This window comes from Sinocyclocheilus anshuiensis, unplaced genomic scaffold, assembly GCF_001515605.1.
Source record: "Sinocyclocheilus anshuiensis isolate Anshui unplaced genomic scaffold, SAMN03320099.WGS_v1.1 scaffold107, whole genome shotgun sequence".
Classification (NCBI taxonomy): Eukaryota; Metazoa; Chordata; class Actinopteri; order Cypriniformes; family Cyprinidae; genus Sinocyclocheilus; species Sinocyclocheilus anshuiensis.
In genome coordinates, this window is record NW_015549584.1 from 760,323 (window position 1) to 786,147 (window position 25,825).

A 25,825-nucleotide genomic window follows, 5' to 3' on the forward strand; every position below is an offset into this window, starting at 1 on the left:
GGGGGAGGAAGGATTTAGTTGAGGTATTAGTATTGTTACAGTATCCTTGACATTACTTTATATGTACATTAATAAACATAAATTTTTTTATTGGTATATTCTGGTAACAGGATTTCTCACATTCACACATTCAAAAACCCAATGCAAAAAGAACTTTTACCATTGTGTTATATTTAAATCAGAATAACTGTTCAATGCATAGCCAAATGTTTTCAAAAAGTACATACCTTATATAATCAATGCAGCACTTTCCCGATCAGGTACAGTAAGTGACAGCTCCATGAACTGGCCTGAAACACTCTCATGCCATCCCTTACTGTTAAAAACAAAACTGACACAAAATATAACACAATGTAAGTCATTCACTCTAAAAATATAATCAAAAACTATATTTTAAAAACTGTAGTGTCTCTAGTAACGGATAGGTTAGTTTGGGCTTCCCAAAAGTATGTGTGTTTACTATCTACCTTTTTTGTTACAAGTGATTATTGGTGTAGTAAGAGCCACAGAGCTCACACAGTTCATAGACAGAGAGAGAAAGAGAGAAAGAGAAAGGGAGGAAAGGCAGTCATGAGAACGACTGGCTCTAATGAGGGACTAGCTCTACCTCCATGACAAAACAACTCACTGTAATGATGTGGTGGGCTTCCCGGGCTGCTGCCACTGGGTAGGGGGTCTCCTTCCAGGCAACACACAGCCTGGATAATCACAGGTCATCACACCAACGCCCCACAGTCTAACAAAGCTCCCCAATCAGCCTCCCATTACCTCTATTAAAGGCCTTCTGTAATAACATTAGACAACGACTCTGAGCCTTATCTGCTCAGCTTTGCATATCCAATAATTACAGCATGAGCGGGATTTCGCAAGGGGATGGAAGGGGCAGGAATGCTTTAAGGGCACTTTTGGGTCAGTATGGTTACGTAATGTATATATTTTGTTACCAGCACAATGAAAAGTGCAAGACTCTGGCATATACAGTAGGCTAGCTAAAGTGACATTTACTAGGCTTAAGTAATCTTAAGTAGCCAAACATTGCTGCTCATTCTGACCTATTTAGAAAAGAAACAGGCTGTTTAACCAACATTTAAATCCATGATCCTTTGGTAAGCGCTTATTGTAGTACCATATAGAGATGGCTGGTAGCATTTATTTTCTTTTCAAACTGATATCAAGTACTATCAATGATAATGTTACAATGCTCATATAACCCAATTTCTGTGGATAAAATGAGTCATTAAAGCTATGGACATATTTTAAAAACATGATTTTAAAGATTTTAGTAGACCTAAACTACAAAGCAGAATACATTTGAACTTTTAATTGTAAACTTTATTCATAAAAAATTTTAATAAAAATTTTGTAAACTGCTATTTTTTATTTCATCAAAAAAGTAACATTAATTTTCATGCAAAATAAACAATTCTTGGGTGCAAATATAGCTGCTCAGTTTATAGTCATAAAACTTAGGAGAACATTTTTCAAGACATGAGTCGCTAAATATAGCTACTACAACAATGTGAGTTTACGTTGTTGTTGAATCAGACTGTTGTAGGTACAGTTTTCAAACCAGTTTTGGGTATGCCTGCATGTAATTTATGTTTTATAACAAAAGTCTCGTCATGTAATGTTAACTACAGGTCTTATTTTATTAAAAAACCCAAAACCACTATTCTAAAAAAAAAAAAACTGATGAAGCTAATGGTGAATCAGTAAGACCAGATTCTGTTAGAGGCTTCTGTTTCTGCCCAAAGCACATTATTCTGTTCAAGGCCACAACTACTACATTGCATCAACAACATTAATGAAACTGTGAGCTGAAATAAGGTGAACCTGCCAAACTGGAGCTCTTAGAGCAACAACACGTCAATACAACAACAGGACTCACCGCTAGCGGCCTTCAGAGGACATAGTGGATCTCGATCCAAACACAGAACGGTAGCAATAGGATCCAATGAACTTGTTTCACATTCTGAGGTTTCTGTGCTGCAAATGTCTAGTTATGAATAGTTATGAAGCACTATTTGCTGAGCCTTGAAAATGTGTTTGGTGAAACTGATTTCATTTACATTACATTTATTCATTTAGCATAAGTGAATTAATGTAAATGAAATCAAAATCTACCACATGAATAACAATTATAACATAAATAATAAATATGTATTTTATTAATGGCATATACTAGAAATAAAAATGTTTATATATGCATCTGTTAGTTTAGACAGGAAACATTAAATCATTTAAAAACAGAGAGAATGAGCCTTGAGACTATTTGATTTCATACTAACGTATTCACCTGTAATCGTCATATTTTCATATTTCAAAACCCTGTGATATTATGCAGCATATGACCAAGCTGCAGAGACAGAAAAGACTAAAAATTGAAGTTTATGTTTTAAATGATTTTCATTGGTCTTTGACCACTTTTGCAATTTCCATAATATATTCTTGTACAAAGTCCTCAATTTACAGCAATTACTGTCGTTTGACAATTTTTCCTATGCCTTCATTACAAATGACATCTTTTAGACGATATTCAAATCATATCTGATTTAATTAAGCTGTCTCACATGCGCATCAGATTATTACATTTAAATCACAGATAACTCATTCTCTGCATGAAGTATTAAGTTGTTTTTATGCCTTGCTGACAGTTTTCCATTGTTCTCATATCAAAAACACTGGGAAATTAATGTCAATCACAATTTACATTTCAAGGGTTTAATTAATTGAAATACTGGAAACAAAATGTAAATCTTTCATCTATTATGCAGAGAAAAGTTCTTTGTCTTTCCACAGTAAACTCCTTTGTCCTTTTGAACTTCTCCAAACAATGGCAGACAGAGAGAAAAGCAGGAACAGAAAAGTGTTAAAGGAATAGTTCAGCCAAAAAACAAAAATTCTGTCATCAATTACTCATTCCCATGCTCTTTTAAAATTTGTGCTGGTCAGTCTTTTCCATAAAATAACAATAGCTAAAAACTTAAGCTTTCAAGCAACAAAAAGACCAGAAAATGTTTATATTCTATTTCTTTTTTGGAAGATTTAGTTTAGGAGGGACATGAGGGTCAGCAAATGATTATACAATTTTAATTTTAGGCTGAACCATCCGTTTAATGATAAGTTGGTCTGACTTTCCAAGAGTCTGCAGTGATATCTTTTATCATCACAGGCATTAAGACTATACTCTTGAGCTCTCGGCTTTCCATTCACTAACCTGCGGCACCCACCTAAGAATACGAGAGGACGCCGTGTTCCCCTTAACTGAGCAAACAGGTGAGTCATTCTGTCTTCGTCAGACCCATGTGATGCTGACTTTCAAATCCTATTCTTCTGCATGCAAATTTTGTCCAAAGTTCTATGTTTCTTTTACTGCCGTGACGCCAGATCATCGCTTTTCATTCTCCACTCGTTGAACGCCATGTAGATTGACCTTGCTAATGCCAGGCTTGTAGGGGAATCACCACACAGCTTGTTACTAAAGCATTTGGTCTCATTAAACACGCACTAATTAATGATTAACATCAAATCATGTTTGAAGGCCATGTTCTAATCCCTTGAGGGGACTGAGAAGGCTGCGCAACATTCTGAAATATCTCTTCAAAAAAAATCACACAGAAATGGAAAGCCGAGCTACTGTATAATGAAGAGAAGCAATTGATTAAGATGAAGATCATACCAGTCGGTGCTACTCCAGTGGCTGTACTGAACAGTTTCCATGATCGGACTCCTTATTGATTCCCTCTTTAATTCGGATGGGATCCCAGCAGAACTGAAACCACAAACTGTTATTTTTACTCAGAGAATTGGCAAAAAAAAATTTCAATCTATAAAGAAGGTTCAGATAGTTCTGTAAAAAATAAATAAATAAATAAATAAATAAGTAGCTTCAATTGCAGTATTAAACAAAGATCAAAATAAATACATAAGAGAAAAACAAAAAGAGGAAAATAAATGAAGATGAAAATAAAAATAAAAAACAAGATAAATAGAAAATAAATACAAATAAATAAATAATAAAAACAAACGTAAATAAATACAGGAAAATAAATAAAATAAAACAAGTAAATAAATCTATATGTGTGGGGAAAAAAATCATGTTTGATTTGGACAGAATTAAAAATCACTAAACATTTAAAACACAAATTTACCTGAGCTCTTCCTACAAAAATTTGTCCATCCAAATAAGCCTTCAGATACCAAATTAGAGACTGGTGAACATCATGCACTCGCTGCCATTTTCTCCTGTATTTCATAGCAGCACATCAACTTCGACCTACAGACAATATACAGTATATACAAGTGTGTGATGTCTATTTTAAATGCTTGTAGCTCAAACAGTATACACAAAGGTATACACTGAATTCAATGAAAGTCACCTTGGATAAAAGCAATTTTGCCATGCAAACAATGCTAATAAAACAGAAGTATATAATGATAAGTATGTGAAGGTAAACACATTCAGGTTACCATAGTTAACCATTCCTTTACTATAGGGAAAACAAATAAATATCCTATTGTGCGCATATGCAACCTGAAACCTGCAATATATGTAAAACTAAAGGGAACTGAGACTTAACTCATAACAAAAGACTTGGACTTTAGAGATTTTAGAACATATCTGCTATTATATGAACTGAATACTCAACAAAAAAAAAACCTGTTGACAAGCACACTTGCATGATGCATGTGCAAAGGCAGTGGTGTAGTCAAATCAACAGGTACACAAACAGAGACACACAACATCATAAACAGCAAATGAGCATTTTGTGGGCGCTAATTGGAGCATGCAAAAAACCATCAACAATGCGAGAGGATGAGTGGCCACTGGGGGCAGCGTGGAGCGCTCAAGGGGCCTCAGGGTCATTAAGCCACTAATGGAGCCATATGGTCCGAAAACAAACAGAAAACAGCCATTTTCTCCTCAATAATAAGGTCATGAGATGCCTTTGCTTGTTTGGCTAGAGACCAGTGGGAAGTTATGAGAAAGATGAGACCATTTCAGCATGGTGTCTTGTGACGATAAATGGATTTATTTTGTCGACAGAGCCTTCGGCAAAGGCAAAAGTTAAGTCCTCTTGAGTGGAGAACACAAAGAATCATGCACATGGTGGTAATGTCACTTTTAGGGCAAGAATACTGGCAAAATTTTGTCTTTATGACTGTACTTTATGAAGTGTATATGAAGGACAATATTTTCGATGTCTATGAATCTGGCCCTTTCCCAAAAGGCACAATTACTTACAGTCTTATGGTCTGAGAAGACCACCGAACCGTAGGGTGCCTAAGCAATTCATTTTAAAAACCTGTGGTCTTTTATTTGAAATCTTACCTGGGAATTTAAAGACTGTCATGAGCAAATTTTACAGAGACATAAGCATTTTGTATGAAATCTGAAGAGGACAACTTTTTTCACAACAAACTAGCAAAAAGCCTAGTTATAAAGACTAAATTTGCACTAACATGCATGATATCATGATGACATTCTCATTTAGAATAAAGTGGCAGTGGTGCATGTTATCAAGTAAGTTGTTCCAAATGCACACCCTACACCCTACACCCTTCAAAGTGCTCACTGCAAGTGCTCTGCCCTTTAGAGTGTGTAGCGCATACTTGAGGGCATGAGGAGGAGGTCTTTTAAACGTCTCTCTGTGGGATCAGGGTCAATGAACCACACAGAGGTCGACTTAAATGATCACAGCCTGACTTTGATTCTTAGTCTCTAACTTTGAATTATCACTGGTATCCAGCACCAGATCAAAGGAAGCTGCTTCACCACACTGTGATAACATACTCACGTTGATCTATGTATTACATTTCGATTTCTGACACATTTTTTAAACACATTTCTAGACAAATAGGACTGTCAGAACACCAGTGAACCTATATGAATATACCTAAAAGCATGACTTTAATCTATTTCTAGTTTAAAGAAATAGTTCAACCAAAACTGAAAATCCTGTCATCATTTACTCACCCTCATGTCATTCCAAACCTGTGGGACATTCTTTCATCTGTGGAACACAAAAGAAGATATTATGAAAAAGGTTCTTGATGCTTTTTTCCATGCAACTAATGGAGGCTGGTGCTTTCAAGCATCATAATAGTCAATATAAAGTGTGGGCTGAATTCCAAATGCATACAGAAGCTTTTAAAAGTTTTGGCTCAGTAAGATTTTTAAAAATGTTTTTGGGGATGCATTCATTTGATCAAAAATACAATTAAAATAGCAATATTGTGAAAAAGTATTTTTGATTTTAATACATCTAAAAAATGTATTTATTCTCATGATGCAAAGCAAATTATTTAGCATCCATTACTCGTTTTCAGTGTCACATGATTCTTCAGAAATTATTCTAATACGCTGTTTTGGTGCTCAAGAAACATTTTTATTATCATATCAGTTCAATCTGTGAATGAAACAACCAATTAACTCAAAAGATTTGATGCAAGAGAATTTGTTCTTTTCACTAATTGGACATTGCTTTTTTTGCATCAAGGAGAACTACAGTAGGTCAGATTTCAACATATTCAAGACTGGAATGTAGCACACAGAACTACTTTTATGGTGGATTTTTGCCCATTTTAAAGCTTGAAATGCTCCAGACTCCATTAATCGTAAACGAATGAAAACAACAACCAGCACATATACGAGTTTGAAGGTGAGTAATGAGGATGAGTAAATGATAATAGTATTTCATTTTTGGTTAAACTATTCCTTTTACTTACAGTCTTTGAGGTATTTTGTTAACTTACAGTGGGGCCAATCAAGAGTTTTGCTCATTCGGGTGTTCTGTGACCAAATTACATAAGAGAATTTAATTTTTAGATGTATAGGGCTAATCCATCAAAGAGACAGTCATGTGATCCTGCATAATGGTGTTCAAATTACCCCTCCAAAACGCAGAGAAAAAAAGTGGACAATTTTGCAGATATTTCATTTCCGCGGTTCCAGCAGCTGTCATCTCTTTCACTCCATTACCCAGGCTTCCCTGTGCAAACCAATTGCCGCCATCCACCATTTAACCATGCATTTGCAAGAAAGCGCCGTTCATCATGGTGCCTGGGAAAAACACGGGACGTAAAAAAAAACTTTCGCACTGTACAGATGAAAGAAATTAACATTTCAATATCATTTGCCATGTCTGTTCCTCTCCAGGGATCTCTTGTGTGGAGGAAAAGACTAGAGTGGTCTCAACAAGTCACTCTGAAATCACCCCAGCTCTCGCTCTCACCGTTTCCGCCTCCACCTCATCGATGTGCCTGCAGGGGAAGCGTGGAAAACAGCCAAAACGAGTATTTAATATTCACGCCCAGATTGAGAGACATTGTGGGTATTAGTCGAAGAGAACTTTGATGTGGCATTAAGCATGTGCTGAAAAATACATAGCTAAATAAATAAAAAAGCACACATGGCATCTATTTTTGTCTCTGTTTCTGGCTTCTCCTGTGCACACACCCTTCTTTGGAGAGGGAGTAAAAAGAAAAAGTCCCTTCACTCGACTTCTTTCCTCTTTTCAGGAATGTGCTGGGCCAGCTGGTGAGTTTTTGATGTGTTTCACTTTAATACTGACTCTGACTCCTCTCCTGGCTGAGATTCTCTCTCTTTCCTTCTCTTTATCTCTGGTGCTCTCTCTCTCTCTCTGTCTCCCTCTCTTTCTATCCATCTCTCTCTTCCTCAACACCCAACAAAATCCTTCTGGGTCCCAATTAAGACTCAAAGCTGCTGTTCTCTGTATGATAACAACACCAAGCGCTGACAACATGCTACCTGTCAACGAGAGCATCAACACCCGCCATCTGTTCCTGGGCAAATTGTCTTCATTATACACAAACTGCACAATACAACACACACACATTCACTCAGTCATATATATATATTTATATACCCTAACAGGAAAGCACCTTCGATGTGCACAAATCTAATTACAAGCTAATCTCACATAAATTACGCCACTATATGTCTCATTTGTATGTTTCGGTTCTGTTTATTTGTACAGTTTTTTTTGTTGTTGTTTTGTTTTAGGTGTTGCGAACTATAGGAAAAACCCTCCTGATCTTGCTTCTTGATTGTTAATACAACAACTAATTAAAATACAGCCTGCTGTTGTAGGTAACCACATTTCCACTCACACCCCTGTTACTCATAATGGTTTTGTCAGTCGGAGCAAATTATCCTGAGGAGGTGATGATAGATTTTCTTTTCTAATTAAAACACATTTTTTTCTCTCACCGGTCTATTAATCAGAGGATAAAACTGCTTTGTCAGGAAATATAGAGGTGCAGTCCTTTCCAAATGGGAACGTTCACCTAGAGAGCATTCGGAACGTGCACAGACCGATTTTTTTTCTTTCTCTTTTGCTAAAGATTATAGAATAAATTGGTTTCATAAGACTCGTTTTACTAAATTTTATCCCTCCATTTACCATTTTACAGCACAAAAAGTGCTTACATATCCAATGGGACAGCGACACACTGTTTGCAATGAATTAGCTGGTTGCACTGCGCAGAAATGTGGGATGTGACGGTTATTGTGATTGTCAGCTTTGTCATTCAGGTCCATCTGTGTTGCTTTATGTTGTTTAGCTCAGGGCAGTGTGAGACGATAACAGAGTTAACTTCACCTTTACTATCGCTGTCACTCCACTCACAGATTCTCATTAGGGCTTATCTTAAGAGCTTCCAACACAGCAAACACAGCTTGTGTGTACGCGTGTGTGCTCCCTGTCGCACACACACTCGCTGGTAAAAGGCCCACAGGCATCTCTTATCCTGCGGCACTGACAGGAGGGCTAAATATAAACAGTGTGGGCAGCTTACCACACGGTGGCTTGCACGACCATCTGAGGTGCATTATGGGTCTGATGGGCTGATGACAGGATCTCTGCTGTCAGGCTGTGAGGGCCCACACTGTTTGAACGCGGTAACAGTGAGAGTCGGACGAGGGGAGTGGATGAGAGTGCTCTGGACTGTCTCACACTGAGAGAGTTAATGAGAACAGCACAGCCCCCAGCAGATGTGAGTTCAGCCGCTCAGTCATTTCTTCTCACTCGCTCGGTCAGCGCTGTTTAACCACCGTGTGTCTCGTCTGCGTTTAGCCCCCACTAAAAAAATGCCCTCTACAAAAGCGGCTTGGCATGGCTGAATTGTGTCAGATCTGCTCCGATTACTTTTCTTTGCATTTAATGTCCAAGTGCAGTCATTACGCTCCCTCAAATGAATCCCTCTAAATTGCTCGGTCGAAAAACTTATGAGCTGCCTACGGAGGCTACATATTAAGGAGAGGCACCAGGGGTGGGAATCAGCAGGGACCTGGCGATGCAAAATGATACTGTTATCTGGCTCATGATATGATAATACTGTGACTATCAGTTTAAAGTTATTCAAAACTGGGATATATTGTGATGTTTTACTCAGTTGTGTGTTTACAACAGTTACGTTTTGCATTCTCACGATCTGCACCAAATTATCTTTTTTTCAAAAAAAACAAATTATATATTTCTGTGAAAAATGCAAAGAAAAAAAACTAAAAATAAAATAAACAAAATAAATAAACAAAACATAAAATAAAATGCACAATTCAAAATAAAATAAAAAATCGTGCTGTCAAACGATTAATCGCATCCAAAATAAACGTTTTTATATATCTGAGTGTACTGTGTATATTTATTATGTATATATACATACAAACACATACAGTATATATTTAAAAAATATTTACATGTATTTACATGTACATATTTATATTCATATAATTTATACTATATATAAATATATTTAATATATAAACGTAAACTAAATATAAATAAATAAAATACAAAATAAAATGTATTATGTAATCAAAAAATATAAAAATAATCTTGGCAGCAAAATACTGGTAAACATTGCAATACATCACCCCAATCATAGATGCACTCCCAACATGAAGGCTGCCTAAGATACTTCTTGGGGCCAAAATCTGAGGCAGTATTACATTTATCCCATGCTGAGAAGGCAAACCCAGAAGGCACTGCAACAGGCTCTGTGAAAAATAAATCCAAGATGAATGATGTGAGAGAAAAGTTGCTAATAAATAAAAAATAAAAGTTCAATGTGATTAAAAATGAATAATTTACCCAATATTTATGTTATGTATTTTATTTTACGCTGTTAGATTTGCAGCATGTCAAACTCAATTGAAATTTACTTTGAGTTAAGTGTCCCATGTGAAGCTGCTGCCTATGTATATAAAGTGTTCCAAATCAATCACTGGTTCAATAATGTTCAGGATGCCACATTAGAAAGCAGCTGTCTAGACAGACAGTAGACGGCGAGGCAGCTCACTAAGTTTTGGAACAGATCTAATGTCTATAAGAAGGCAGAATTTATCAGAAACTGTCAACTCAGGAACAGATAACCATTTTCCTCAGGAGAATGCTGCAAGTCGATGACAATTTATGAGTCACCTCAGTCTTTTTTATGATTTTGTCTTCACTTAATGCCATTACTTGGCGTTCCATGAAACCTGCCTTCTTGTCAGAGAGATGGCAGCTATGTCATTGTGAAGAATGTATGGGAGTTTCCAACATGAGATGTGTTTCTGAAGTTTTATAAGATTCTACTTGCTGTAAATTTATAAATGCATAGGAATCCAGACAGACTTCCTCTTTGAGTTCTTTATTGCAGGCTTTTCAATTGTGGGTTGTGTGACAACATAATGCTCTGTACTGCTAGGCAGAAAGAAACAACAGTATATTGGGAAGAAAAAGTAAAGTAAATACTTTCCCAATAATATTTAAAATATTTTACAAATTTTTAATATTTAAAAATGTTTTGGCTTAAGTACAATGGTAAATCAAATTCAATAATTTATCATTATATTTGGGGCTCTGTTTTAATTGGAACTACAGTCTGTTTTCGAGGAAAAAAGAAACGATTTAAACTCATCAGGGCACTGAGATGAGCTTCCTACCGAGGAGTAATAACTCACAGAACAGATGAATGATTTCCACATTAATGATTAAAACACTGCACTCTTGTCTCAGACTCTTGGATCTTGGATGGTGTTAAATGCATTCTCACTGCATTGCCGCAAGCAGGCTCTTGCGCCTGAGTCCCATCAGCAGTCGTGGTGCAGAGATGAATGGACTGAAATTCTCCCTCGGTATAATGTCATCTCTTCACCCCATCTCTCTGCCTATAATCTCTGGCCCACAGGCCAGGTGAAGACCATCCTGCACGCAAACACCATATCATACATTATGCATTACTGCACAGCTAATGCGTTCAAACATCGTCCGCTAGCCGCCCTTGTTATTGGAGACCTCCTCACTTGAGTAATGAGAGTCTCCGTGCCCAATGTCCCATACAGCAGACAATGACTGCGTTCAGAAAAGAGCAAAAAAGTGTTGAGGAGAGAAAGAGAGAGAGAGCACATCTGCCAGGCACAGCCGTATGGTCTGCCTCCTTCAGCGTCCTTGCAAATCTCTTAACTTTAGTCCTTCTTAAATGCTCATTGTCCCAGCATCAGGAATTAGAAAGGTCATTCATAAAGTAGAGGATGCTCATGACTGATAACTTGTAATACACTCTGCAAGTGAGTTGTCTGGAGGCCGTTCACATACTGTAGAAAAGAAAACGTTAAAGTAAATTCAAACTATTTTCGGTACACAAAACCTTGACTAGCATTATAAGTAGACTTGGAAAGAGGGAATGTCACAAGTGTAGAATAAGGCACCTTTGGATCTAATCGCTGATGACAGTAGATGAAATCTTCAGTTCTAAGGACATCTGATTATGTCATCTGTCATTGATTTCTGACAACCTTACAGGGTGCAGGGAATGAAATCACAGATATTGCCATAAGGTCAAAGGTCCAAACAATTACTCGAGTGAAATAATGACAGTGACTCGTCTGGAATAACAAGCGGACTGATATATTTGACTAATATTGATTGACAACTCTGACCAGCAGCCTGTTTGGAGTGTCAGACTCTCCTGAGCTGAAGCACAAACTCTACTGAAACAGCCCTAATCAAAGTCCTTTCTCATTACCAATCAAACTCTCATCTGCAGGCAAAACTGTCAAATGGATGTACCCAAATGTGTCATAAAAATAAGAATAGAAGCTGAGGGAAGGAAAAAAAATGTATGTGCTGACAATTTCATATTAAAGGGAGGATTCGTGGACCTTATGAATATTTCCGAGCTTGGGGCCAAGATATATCAAGGTCATTTGCTTTTCAAAAGTTGTTGGGCAGTTGTAGTTTAAATATGCTGACTGTGGAATTATAACGTCTTTAGACATGTTTTTTAAAAGTTGAACTTAACTTTTACATTAATTTTACATGGCTTTCTAAACATGCTGCTCTCTGTGAGACGCGAGTGCAACGCTGATAGATGTCCCTCTAGAAAATGTGATAAATATGCGTTCTGTGTGAATGGCTTGGTTTCAGTTTTGGTGTAAACAACATCTTCTCCACACTGATGCTCTCGTTTTCCGCAATATATTGAATGAACAACGTAGCAGCGCTGCATCTAGTGGCTTCAACTGGATAGGCTAACAAAAGCATTCAAATGCAATCAATGACATCGCATAGCATCACATCGCATCTCGTGCGCCACTGATAAGGCTGCCTGACGCCTGTCGCAGACCTTAAATGTCGCAGACCTTAAATGTCGCAGACCTTAAATTTGAATGCAACGTTTTTTTTTTATTCGACGAATATTCGAAATTCGAATTATTTTTTTGACAGCCCTAATTTGCTTATGCGTTACCATTCAGCAGTTTGGGTTCAGTACCATTTTTTAAAAGAAATTTATGCTTTGAATTTTTTAATTACTCTTTTGAATTGTCTTTTCAATTAATTCTACGAAAATATTAAGCAGCACATTTGTTTTTTAAAATTGATTAAAAAATGCAACTACATCAGCATTTGAATGGTTTCTGAATGATCATGTGACACTGAAGACTAGAGTAATGGCTGCTGAAAATTCAGCTTTGCCATCACAGGAATAAATTACACTTTTAAAATGTATTAAAATTGAAAACAGTTATTTTAAATTGTAATAATATTTCATAATATTACTGTTTTTACTATATCACCGATTAAATGCAAAATGCAAGTCGTAGTTCTGTCAACTGGCCGGATTTTTTATCCTCCCATCAGGGCATCTTTATAGTTGAGTTCTACAGTTTGGATGTAGACGCAGATAAAAATACACAGATAAAACACTTAGAACATTAGGAGCAAAAAAAATGCCACAAGAACAATCAAGAGGATTCATTAGCGTGTGTCAGCCTTGGTTAAAATATATTACGACATGAATAATGAGCTAATCAAGCTAATAATCCATTAAACACCCTTTCAGCAGCTGTTGAAGATTTTGAATTTTGTGTTACAAAAACTGCAATCATTAAGGCACAAGTAAATAAAATGTATAAATTAGCCAAGCTGCGTCAAGTGATTGGGCTCTAGAACGCAATCATTAAGAAAAATATGTCTGCACAAATAAATTTCCATATAATAAGGTTGACTGTCACAAAGACAAAGCAAACAACCATTTCATCTTGACCAAAAACATTCATTTAGCATCTGTTTTCAACGGCAGAGAATACCGCCTAAATACAGAGTATGAAGCAATAGATACATCCAGACACACAACAATATCATACTACCACATAACCGTTCACCGCACAGTGGGGACATCTGGGACCCGGGCAGATCTGTGACTGCGCACCGTAATAATTCACCAGCTAGTAAATGTAAGACCCTCAGTCTCCCATCCCAGGAGTCTCTCTTTACTGCCATGTCATAAAAGCACGGGTACATGTCATTGCAGAGGGATAAAATACTTTGTAGATGGCTGTAAAAAGCAGCAGAATGTCCTGAGGTCCCCCCCCCTCTTCCTCATGGTCTGTGTTCATGGTGTTTTTTAATTAAAGGGAATGTACTGCAGTAAGCCTCCACTAGCTCACATACACCCACATTATTCTATCACAACTACTGCGGGGCTGTAAAGCTGCGGTTAATGTCTGGTTGTAGCTCGGTGGAGGGGAAATGGGAGGATACGGCACAGCTAGAAATGAAAAGCAGAAACACCATTTATTCCCCTCCGCCCCCTCGCCCCGCTCTCGCCATTTCCTTCTCGTTCCCCCTTGCGTCTGTCCAATCTCTACGATCTGTCATCTGCTGGCATTTACAGTGCATTTCATTCACTCGTTCCTTAAGGACAATTGGTTTTCTCCCCTCATTCCATTAACATGAAGGCAAAGAGAAACGAGAGGCGCACGGACGCTGGAAGAACCCCACATTTACCACCTCACCCGTCAACACGTACACAACACGCTACACACGTGACGCAAAATGCCATGGTGCACAAACACATTCAAGTTCCTGAAAAAGGAACCATATTTTCAACCTGATCTATTGCATTATACTGTAAACGAAAAGGCTCATGAAGGTCAGGTTTGAATGCTAAACAATGCATCCCACCAAAAGCACAGCCGGAGCCATTTCAATGCACCAATGAAAGAGTACATTGCTAGTTTCTAAACACTGGATGCATGGGCCAACTTTTCTTTTTATTATATACCATGGCAAGAAAATGTAAAGGATGCTTAGCAGTGGGGAACCTAGCAGGATGGGAATAAAGAGCTAAAGTTAGCCATTACTCAATGGGAGACTGAAATTTACATGAGGTGTCAAGTCGCTGTTCATTTTGACATTTATCCAATGATTTCTGTAATTAAAGAATTACATAAATATACGAAAAATTTTATAGTGAGAGAAACTAAGTAATACCAAAAGAAAACATCACAGAATTCACTTAATATTTTGCTATAACTTGATTTTGTGGTTTTCCAATCAAAAATAATGTCACTTCCTGGAGGATGATGCTATTAAGGACTTGCTTTCATACTACTATGAAAAACTAAAAGAATGGAAAGTGATATTAAGGACACGGGGGGAAACTACAAATCAATTACTAATTTAAAAAAATATTACCAAGAATAAATTAAAGGAAAAAATTAAGAAACACTTGGAATATTTCTTAATAAATTTGTTTTTCCATGTTAAACGTTATTGCGGCTGAGCTCAAATCCTCCTGGAAAGTTCCTACTTACAAGTTTAGAAATCTTAATTAAGACATTGTGTGTGGTGTGTCAGTCCATTTAGTAAAATAACAAACACATATTTCTCTCTCTTTTTTCTATACTTTTTCTATACTATACTTTTCTCTCTCTTTTTTAACAAATACTTTTTAGCACTAATACAACATAATGAAAATCAAAAAATATTGTTTGGTTTCACAAGTCTGTCTCCTCCAGGCTAAATGAGTAGCTTTTTGTGACTGTAAGCACACATTTTATTCACAAACTAGTGTTATTTTTGTGTTATTTATATTATAGTATTTATTCATATTTTTATTACCTTTTATATTTAAATTCTCCGTTTTAGTAATTTCATTATGTGCTTTTGTCATTTTTATTAGTTTTTTTTTATATTTCCATTTAGCTTTAATTTATTTTTATTACAGTTTAAGTAACTAAACTGATTTAAGTTTAGTTGCCAAGGCAACATTTCTAATTTTCATTTAAGTTGTTTACGCTTTCAGTAAATTAAAACTTTTAATAGTTTTTTTAGTAACAACACTTCAAACGCTCCACTCACTTAAATACAATTGTTACCACCTATGTCAAAATTGCACCATTAATTCAAATATTAACACAAATAATGAATACTGTTTTTACACATTGTGAGTTGAATGTTTTATACAATATCTTAAGATAATATTAAGATTATGATGAGGACATAAAATGTACTGAACAACAGAACCGAAGGAGCAACCTTATGATTTTTCATGGACCAACTGTACCTTTAACAGCCAGCGTGTTTTGTGCAAGGTATACCTGAGTCTCTCTGTTTTAAGAGTCTTCAGCTGTAGGATTGTGAGTACGGGGCACTGTGGATCACGGCAGCTATGATGGAGGTAATTATTCAAGAAACCGGAGCTGTTAGAACAGTCTTAAACACCACAGCTCTCCTTTCGTTCAGCCTCACTGCATAGACAAATAACAGCCATCCGCCAGATCCGGTGCCTCAAGGAGAAAATGAACTTGTGGGGGGAAAAAAACTTATAAGCGATACAGCTTTTTATTTCAGAGGGAGAAAAAAATATTGTGACAAATAAATTGCTCACCATTGTAATGGTCTTTCTTTGCTCCGGCTCCAGCATGTGCGGGAGAAATTTCAATATACTGGAACATCTTAATACAGAATTTATCAGTGAGCTTCACTCACAGGGCCACGGTAATAATCCTTGTTCCTGCAGAGGGATGCAGTAAACCCACTTTACTCCAGGTTTTTTCTAGTTTGATGCTAAATCCTGCACATGATTACATAAAGACTTTTTATGGTTGGATTGTTCTGTCAAATTAGGTCTTTTAGCACCCTGCCCTGCTGGAATTACATACTTATTTCCTTCTTCTGAATACAGATAATCAGGGTCTCACTATGGGTTTAGAAGAAACTCCCAGCCTAGAAAACTGGAGGAAAGAGCGATCGTGAGAAGAAATGGAGCACGAACAAGACAGGGAGAGAATGGAATACAGATAGAGTGAAAGGACAGGAGAACGTGAGAGTGAGAAATAGAGACGGAGAGAAAGAGATGCTCTTCTCAACTCTAAGAGATCTGAACATATGAAGAAATTCTCACCTTCTCTATAATCATAGCATGAGATGATTCTTCCCTCTGAGAGATTACAGATGGTAAGCACCGCAATTCCTTCCACTTTGAATTCTGCCCTTGCCCTCAGAGAGAAGGAAAATGTTCACACTCAAGGGCTCTCTATGTTTCTCTGATTCCCAAGACTATAACAGAAATAAAAATCACTCATTTAACACAGTGCAATGAATTTATTTTAACCTCTCATATTCTGTTCGGTGTCTGAGTGACATCATTTTAATAGCCTAAAAAACCTACTTAACATTAAAGTATGAACTTGAAGTCACTTATCACATGTCTCCCATCAATAAAAAAATTGCGTTGTGATTGAGGTCTCAAATATAAAACATACCTGGGACCCCAGATATTTACAGTGCCCGGGAGGTGACATGTTCGGTTCACTTAGTTTTGTCATGGCCACGACATAATAACTCGTGGGAACGTGATAATATGTTGTGATAATATGTTGTGGCCTCGAGATGCTATGTTGAGGGAACGACATCCATTTCTCGTGGCCACGAGTTTAATGCGTAAACAAACCTGCGTGACCATAGCAAACCGGGATTATCAGAGATGGATTCATTCATATTTTATTTTTAATTAAGAAATTATTATATTATTTATTATAGAAATTATTACATTATTAAATTATTATATTAACCATAGGCCTTGGCTACCGGACTGTATTACGTGCGATAGTCAGCATTCAAATGAAGTTTATCATGAATAAATGTTACATAAAGTGCATAATATAAAATAGGCCTACAAGAAAACATTTTTATCCATCCTACTTATTATTAGCCTATTATTATTGGTTATATTTTTATATTCGTTTACATTCATTTTTTCCCCTTCATTTCGATCTCTTTACTAACGTTCTGAATACTTTTGTAAATAATAGCCTTCTGTAAATGCTCGACATGCCAATAAAGCTTTGATTTTTCTGACTGGAATTTTTGCTGGAATGCAGTTTAAATTTAATATGTATTTCATTTTATTTCGGCTAATTACAATGAAAAAAATTATAAACGCAAACTTTTGTTTTTGCCCCCATTTTTCATGAGCTGAACTCAAAGATCTAAGACTTTTTCTACGTACACAAAAGGCCTATTTCTCTCAAATATTGTTCACAAATCTGTCTAAATCTGTGTTAGTGAGCACTTCTCCTTTGCCGAGATAATCCATCCACCTCACAGGTGTGGCATATCAAGATGCTGATTAGACAGCATGATTATTGCACAGGTGTGCCTTAGGCTGGCCACAATAAAAGGTCACTCTAAAATGTGCAGTTTTATCACACAGCATAATGCCACCGATGTCGCAAGTTTTGAGGGAGCGTGTAATTGGCATGCTGACTGCAGGAATGTCCACCAGAGCTGTTGCAACAAATGGGGGCAACAACAAAAGTGTTGCGTTTATAATTTTCTTCAGTGTAATATACCATAATTATAAATAGGCCTACTGTAGTGTTTCGTCGAGGAATTAATAATTCACATAGTTTCATTTGTAAATGAAAACACAACATGCTCATTATCAAGCATGGGCATAAATACAATCATAAAGTCAAAACTTTATTGGCATAATTGTCAGGCGTTTATTTGCAAAATATATGGTAGGCTAGCAAATGCTAGCATAATTATTCAAAACGTTAACTAGGTAAAGCAATACACAAATTGAAAGGGGAAATAAGTATATATAACAATAAATATAAAAATATAACCCTAATAAGTTAATGTAATAATAATAATAATATACAAATATTAAATTAAATGTTTAATGTTAATAAAAATGTTTTATCCATCTCTGATAATCCCGGGTTGCTATGGTCACGCAGGTTTGTTTACGCATTAAACGAGAAACGGATGTCATTCCCTCAACATTGCATCTTGAGGCCACGACATAAGGATGTCGTTACCTCGACAAAATGATCTCGTGGCCACGACATAATATCACATTCCCACGAGTTAATATGACATTCGCATGAATTAATATCTCGTGGCCACAACATATTATTACATATTACACGAGTTATTATGTCGTGGCCACGACAAAACCGACCAAGTGAACCGACCATGTCAACTCCCGGGCACCGTAGATATTAAACATGAATAAATGCAATACAATTTTCTAACTGGTTATACAGAAATAATATTACTATGTCACATATATTATTAAGTAAATTATTAATCATCAAGTCACATTTCTGAAAAGCACATGTAGGCCTAAACTTTGTGATGCAACAGACGTTTAAAGATTCGATAATATCTGCCAACTGGGTTTTGATTAGGTCACAATAAATATTCTAAATCCAAAATATGAGGTTAATTTTCTATTTTCTCCAATTGTCTAAAAAGTCTGCAAATAACTGGACTTTGTTAAAAGTCTAATCTGCATATATAAATGAGCCATTAAGAAAGTTTTCTTCAACTATTTACTGATAAGTGAAAGTCTGGTTATGGGATTGTTAGAGTGCAGAATGAAACTGCATGCATAAAATTAATACATTTGATGATATTAAACAAATATCAGTTTTACAATAGGTCATACGTGTTATAACATGAAATAACAATAAACAATATTTGTAAAGCAATTATTAATCTTGGTTTAATTCTTTGTTTATTTTTACATATGCTAATAAGTTTTTAACATTTAAAATGGTATACATCAGCATTAATTATAAATAATGAACATGAATTGACAAAAAAAACAATAGTATAATTATAAATTAACATTAACCAAGATAAATTCTAAAACAAAAAGGTGGTCACACTTTATGTTAAGGTCCAATTCTTGCTATTAAAAAAACATTAACTATCACTTTTGCCTCAATAAACAACTAATGTGCTGCTTATTAATAGTTAAGGTAGTTGTTAAGTTTAGGTATTGGGTAGGATTAGGGATGTAGAATACGGTCATGCAGAATATGTGTTTTATAAGTACTAATAATCAGCCAAAATGTTAATAATAAGCATGCTAACAAGCAACTAGTTAATAGTGAAAATTGGTCCCTATACTAAAGTGGTATTAAAAACGTGATCCCTAATGCATTAACTTGCTGTTAATTGTAAAGCATTAGCCATTTTTCTCACAGGATATCACACTGAATATGGCAGTCTATTTAAAATGAAATTTAAAAAATGCAATTTAACTGCTCACATTTTTAGAAGCAGCTATAGTGATGGCATTAACTCAGATGTCAGGATAAAATGCCATCAGTGACCTCTCTATTATTTAGACAATTTCCTTTCACAGAAAGTAAAAAAACAACAAAGAGTGGAAAAGTACGCACCGGACATAGCGATCTATCAGTTCTTACTCACAAATCATCTATCTTTGTGTTTGTGGTCAGTGGCATGTCCAATGAGCACTAAACAAACCTCACAGAGTAGCCCAAGGTCTATCGACAGATCCTCTGTGGATTTGATTGAGTGTGTTGAAAAGCTAGTCTAGCAATATGAAGCCATCGATTTCCTGCCATATTAAAAAGGATTAAGGTAGCCATAAATGCAACTGGAAAAAGACTTAATGGGCCATACTTGTGTGCTAAACTTTAATGTCTGTTATTTTTTCCCTTTATTCGACACCATTAATCACATTTCAGCTGCGATGATGGATGGCTGTCAGTGGAGGCCGATCCGTCTTATAGATCTCAAAGGTCTGGCTTCTTTCTATTAATGTGAAGAAGACGGCGGATGGAACTAGAGCGAGACATTGGTCTTTTCACATCCTCGGGCAATGGATTACCAAGGTCAAGTATCCTTCATCTCTCCCAACATCCAACTGGCCCCTGCCGATTTCTGCAGCGGAAGTAATAGTTAAATGTGGCATCCCACACTAATGAGACTCTTTAGTCCTGAGTATTTAACGCACCAATAATATCGTCCTGAAGATCCATGCTGTGAAATGTACTACATAAAGCAGCATATCGCTCTAAAGCGAGGAGGATTTTCAGTGTGCCGTGACACACAGGAAGTGCAGTCACCAGCCTCGACGCTGGAACGTCTAATGCTCTGTGAGAATTCTCCAAGAGTTTAAAAGGGCTTTCGATCGCAACGTGATGAATCTGGCCTGCTTTCCCCCCTCGCAGTGACATTCACAGACAGACTAAACTTCTCCCAACATGACTCTACTGAACAAGACTGTCCCTGACATTTCCAGCAACGGGCTTCTAAGAGACAAATCACGCACCCTCTCTCTGTCGTACAGCAACCAGGAGCCCAGCATACCAGAGTTTATTACACCAAGACCAGAGAGGTGAAGATACAGTAAATCCATTCAGCTGGGAGGAAAAAGTAGGTGAGAAAGTGAGCGAGCGTGCGAGAGAGAGAGAGATAGTGGTAGACAGACACACAGACAAAAAGCAGGAAAATGAGGGAGAGAGGCTGCTGCCAGACCCCAAGCACTCCCTGAAGGTATGCTGTATATTTCATACTGTTATGAGACACTCTGAATGGTATTGTTTAATTCAATCCCAGCCACTGCTGCTCCTGACAGCTCTCTTACACAACAACCACACACACACAGAAACCACACAGTAACACACTCAAGCACAAACAGAAGCAATACACTGAAATACACAGCTATGCACATTCACACACACTTAATACATTCACATACAAACATGCATGTATAGATACACATCTGGGATATATTGGTATATATCCACATATGGAAAACATGGGTATGAGTATACATTGTGATTTAATGCTGATTCATTTTACAATTGATCTGGACAGTTATTAATGTCATATTTTCTAACAATTCTCTCAACTGTTGCTATAAACGACACGGGAGATCATCAAACTTGGTATATTAATGTAAAATTTACCTTAAATTGCATTTAAAACTATTATACTATAAATTATAAATGTTTTATATGGGCTATATAAAGAGAGAGAGATGCATATACATGTGACAGTGACAAATGATAATTCCTGAGTTGGTCTTTCTAAATGATTCATTAAAAAATATCAGCTGAAACATTTGTTCAAGAACTGAGCTGCAAAGTTTGATTCATTAAAAAGAATCAGTTCATAAGACTCATTTGTTCACAAAGGTGAATATGGGTATTTATACAGATATAATTCAAATTAAGTTCACTTTTAACTGGAAAAAATCACTTTTTTTCAATCTATGAAGCACCACACAGGCGCACACAGCGTCACACACACCTCACCAGGGCTGCCACACACATCTCCACACTGACTCACACAGCATCAACTCAATCCCACAATCCCACGCAGCACATTTCTTAATCCTCACTGCCACAGAGATTAAGCAGCACAGACGGAGAGCTAATGCGGCTAACACCTGAGGATTCACCTGAGTACGCCTTCTGCCGGTTCACAATCATGAACAAGAACTCCAGACCCCATGCAACAATACCCCCCGATCACTTCATATCTGAAGTAAATACAATACTCTGTACATAGACACCTTATATCTGCCAGAACAAACTGAGTATTTTTCTTGCAAACCGAAAACACCCCGGGAAGACAAATGCAAGGCAACCAGCTGACATCAGCTTCCTGTCACAGTAACTTTACAGTTTGTATTCTAATACCACAACATAAAGAGGTGAAAGTGTGTATGTGTGTGTGTGAGCGTGTGAGTCCACATTCTTTCCAGCTGGCATCCGTCCTATCAGACCACAACAGCTTCCTTCCTATATGCTGGAATTCAGTCTTTTCCCCATTTTTTCGCCCCGTACGGACTAATGCATAATCCCGTCAGATATTTCTGGCAGCGTCAAGTGAAAGTTAATAACCACCTCTCTATTGACTCACAAGGATTAAAAGTCATCAGGACATGTTTGCTCTTCTCGCACGTGCCTTTTTCTGCCAGGGCTGCGCCAAACAATTTATGCCGAGATGTTTGTGACAACGAGCCGGCTTTCTGCTGCACGGATCCCTGGTGACATGTCAAAAACCGAACGGGAAGTAATTAGCATGTTCAGTGAAGTTTCCCATGCATTTGGCGTGAAGCGTCGGGGGGCATACATGCAGGATTCATGCCATGAAAAATAATATATTCATCCAGGTCCGTGCTCCAGATTTGCTCACATTTCAAAACACGCAGTGTACATATTTGTGCTTTTTTAAACAAAACAAGATCTAGATCTTTCTTCATTGGAAATCTGTAGGGCCTGAATTCCATTTGAATTCCTCCTTTAATCTCCCTGCATTATAGCAGAGCTAGAAAATAACATACATTTTCACCATTTTACAGAACATATAATAATCTTGTAATGGTACTCGACAATATCCACCCCGCCTCCCGCTGACAGACATTTTGAATATGTTTTGACTCCAGGGAAATCACATGGTCTTTAGTGAAAGCATTAAAGGCCGCCTAGTTTGTGCTGCTTAAGAGCGTCTCACTCTCCGTCGGCCCCTGAGGGTCGCGAGACTCTCGTGGTCCCCAGCCCTCCTCGGGTACGACTCACTACAGAAAACGGTAAGACTCGGAGGCAGCACTATGGCAACAGCAGAGCCCGGCATTAAGATTCCAGTGGCGTTCCGATCGCGAGCATGCTAGTCGCAGGTTTCTCAGGGAATCTCCTCCAGGCTGTGCTTCCAAGGTGAGTGCGCACGCTCCTTAGGAGTTGGGAGCGAGAGATAGCGGCCAGAAGCTATTAAAATATGGGCAGGAATTTCTGTTATCTGCCTGACGGGAGGCTGTGACGGCGGCTTTGTGTTATTACAGAGATAAAATGCACAGCCGCTTGGAGAGCACGGGGGAGCGAGAAAGGGAGGAGGAGGAGGAGGAAGAGGGTAGTGGTGGTAGAGGAGGAGGAAGAGAGGGTGTTGGAAGCTCAGATTTATAGAACTAGGAAAGCTTAAGGTTATTAAATCTGAAGATTACTAGAGTGCAAAATTGTTGGAGTTTTTTTTTTTTATGAGAACTTAAGGGATTTGGTCCAGTATTTAGCAGAGGGCTTTAACGTCCAATTATATAATTCACAATTATTTTCCCTCTTGTCTTTCTTGCTCCCTCTTTTGTCTATTTCTTTGTTCAATAATACTAGAATGAACCACTTAAGAAACTGTTTCTCAATTCTCTCTGTTCTGCTGTAGGTCTTTCTGCAGTGACGGGACCACACCTGCAGCACGTACGTCACAGATACTGTAAATACAACAGAGATAACAGGTATAAATACATGAGTGTATCTCATGAATAATATCTCAACTGTATCTCCTCGACTGCAATGTGAGAGTAAACGGTAAGCAAATAGACGCTTTTGCTTTGTGATGAAACATTAGTAGTGACAGATCTCTTCCTCCATATTGTTACTTACATCCAAGTGAAATTTATTATCGTAAAGAAAAAAATAGAACAGGGACTTGGTTCTGTCCATTGGTTGTTGATTGGATGGAAACTGAATGGCTGAATGTGAGCTTGTAGTTGATTGTAAGAAAGAAGCAAGGTTTAGGCTGATCAAATGATTTGAGAAGTACAACATAAGTCACCAAAGACAAGAAGATCACGTTGTAACATTTTGATTAAGAATTATTATTCCTTTTTTTTCTAGATAGAGTGAATTTTCATTTCATGTTGACTTTTAAAGGTGAATTATTTTAGTAAGTTAAAATACTTTATCCTAGAGACAACTATAAGTAAGCCCTTCTTAGGTTAATTCACCCGAAAGGGTAAACACTGACTCATAGGTTCGAAAAATAGCATTTGGTGTTTATCTGACCAGTGGCAAAAAAAAATTTAGCATTCATTCATTCATTCCTGTTTGGACTGAAACATACACACTTCACCTTCAGATCTCCTGCTTCTCATCTTTGTCCTCAGACCCTAGTAATCTCATGTCTCCTCTAGAGTTCAGATGGGGATCTTAACAATGCCACAAACTGCTCAGAGTTGCTAAGATACCAAAGTCATCAACAGTCAGAGTTTTTAATATGAACTCTCATCAAATTCTCTTCTCATCAAAGGCTATGCTACTCACTCATTTTATAGCTCTATGCTCCTGCTGAATGTCAACAGTTTCATCTGTGTCTATCTGATACTTAAGTGAAACATAATTAAGAGCTCCATTAAGTCCCCAGAGCACTTAAAGAGCAACCTATGAGAAATAAACACACTCTCATCTATCATTCTTCAGTTCCAGTTCTAGTGAAATCACAAATAAAATGTGACTGATATACATCCACTGACATACAATAAATACACCCACGGATGTTTTATAAAATAAAAAGACAAATTAGATTTAATCAAATCCAAGAACTCATGTCAAACTTTACAATCAATGGCTGATGGCAATCACAGATGTAGATGTAGTTATCAAATTGAAAGTGTTTTGAAGAAGTGTATCATGAATTGTTTAGCAAGAATGACTGCTTTCTCAAAACACTGTGTAATAACACTTTTTTTTATTAACTATAAAACTTCATGTGCTACAGAAATTGTTGTTTAATTGATTTTTTGGACTTTTCTAATCATAAATCCTTTTGGTTTTGATCACTTTAGACCTGATTTCTGGATCAATACACCACATGCACTAAACCAGGGCTTCCCAAACTGGGTTTCTTGAGCAACTTCAGAGAGTTTGTGAGTTGATGAAAAGCTAGTAATTAAACCATGCAAATGTACATTTTAAATAAATTTATTTACCTGCATGTCACATGACCATTTAACCAACATCAGCAAACTGTGAACAATCCGATGTGTTGATAAATTAACTAATAACTTCATTTATTATTATTCATGTATTATTTAACTAATAAATTCCTTCAAGTAAATATTTTACATCAAAGGAGTTTGGCTGGCAGAAAGGTTTGGCAAACTAAACAGTATAAGCACTAAAAAGTATAAGATCATGTTAAATTATTTGTGTAACCTAATTAATATTCATGAGCTAAGCCTCTGGCATTTTGTTACACCACAAGCCCAACAACCCAAACCATCTCCGCTACTTTTTAACACAAAAAGATGACCATGATTCACATAATTTCATTCAAAAACCTCCACAGAGTGCAGGTTTTCTTAATCTGTCAGTCATCCAGCCAAGGTCTTCAGAAATAGAGATACAGAATCTGAAATGACAGCAAACCCATCAGGAGGTTTTTGAGGTGGGGAATGGTGAGCAGGATCAGGTGCTTTCGTGACT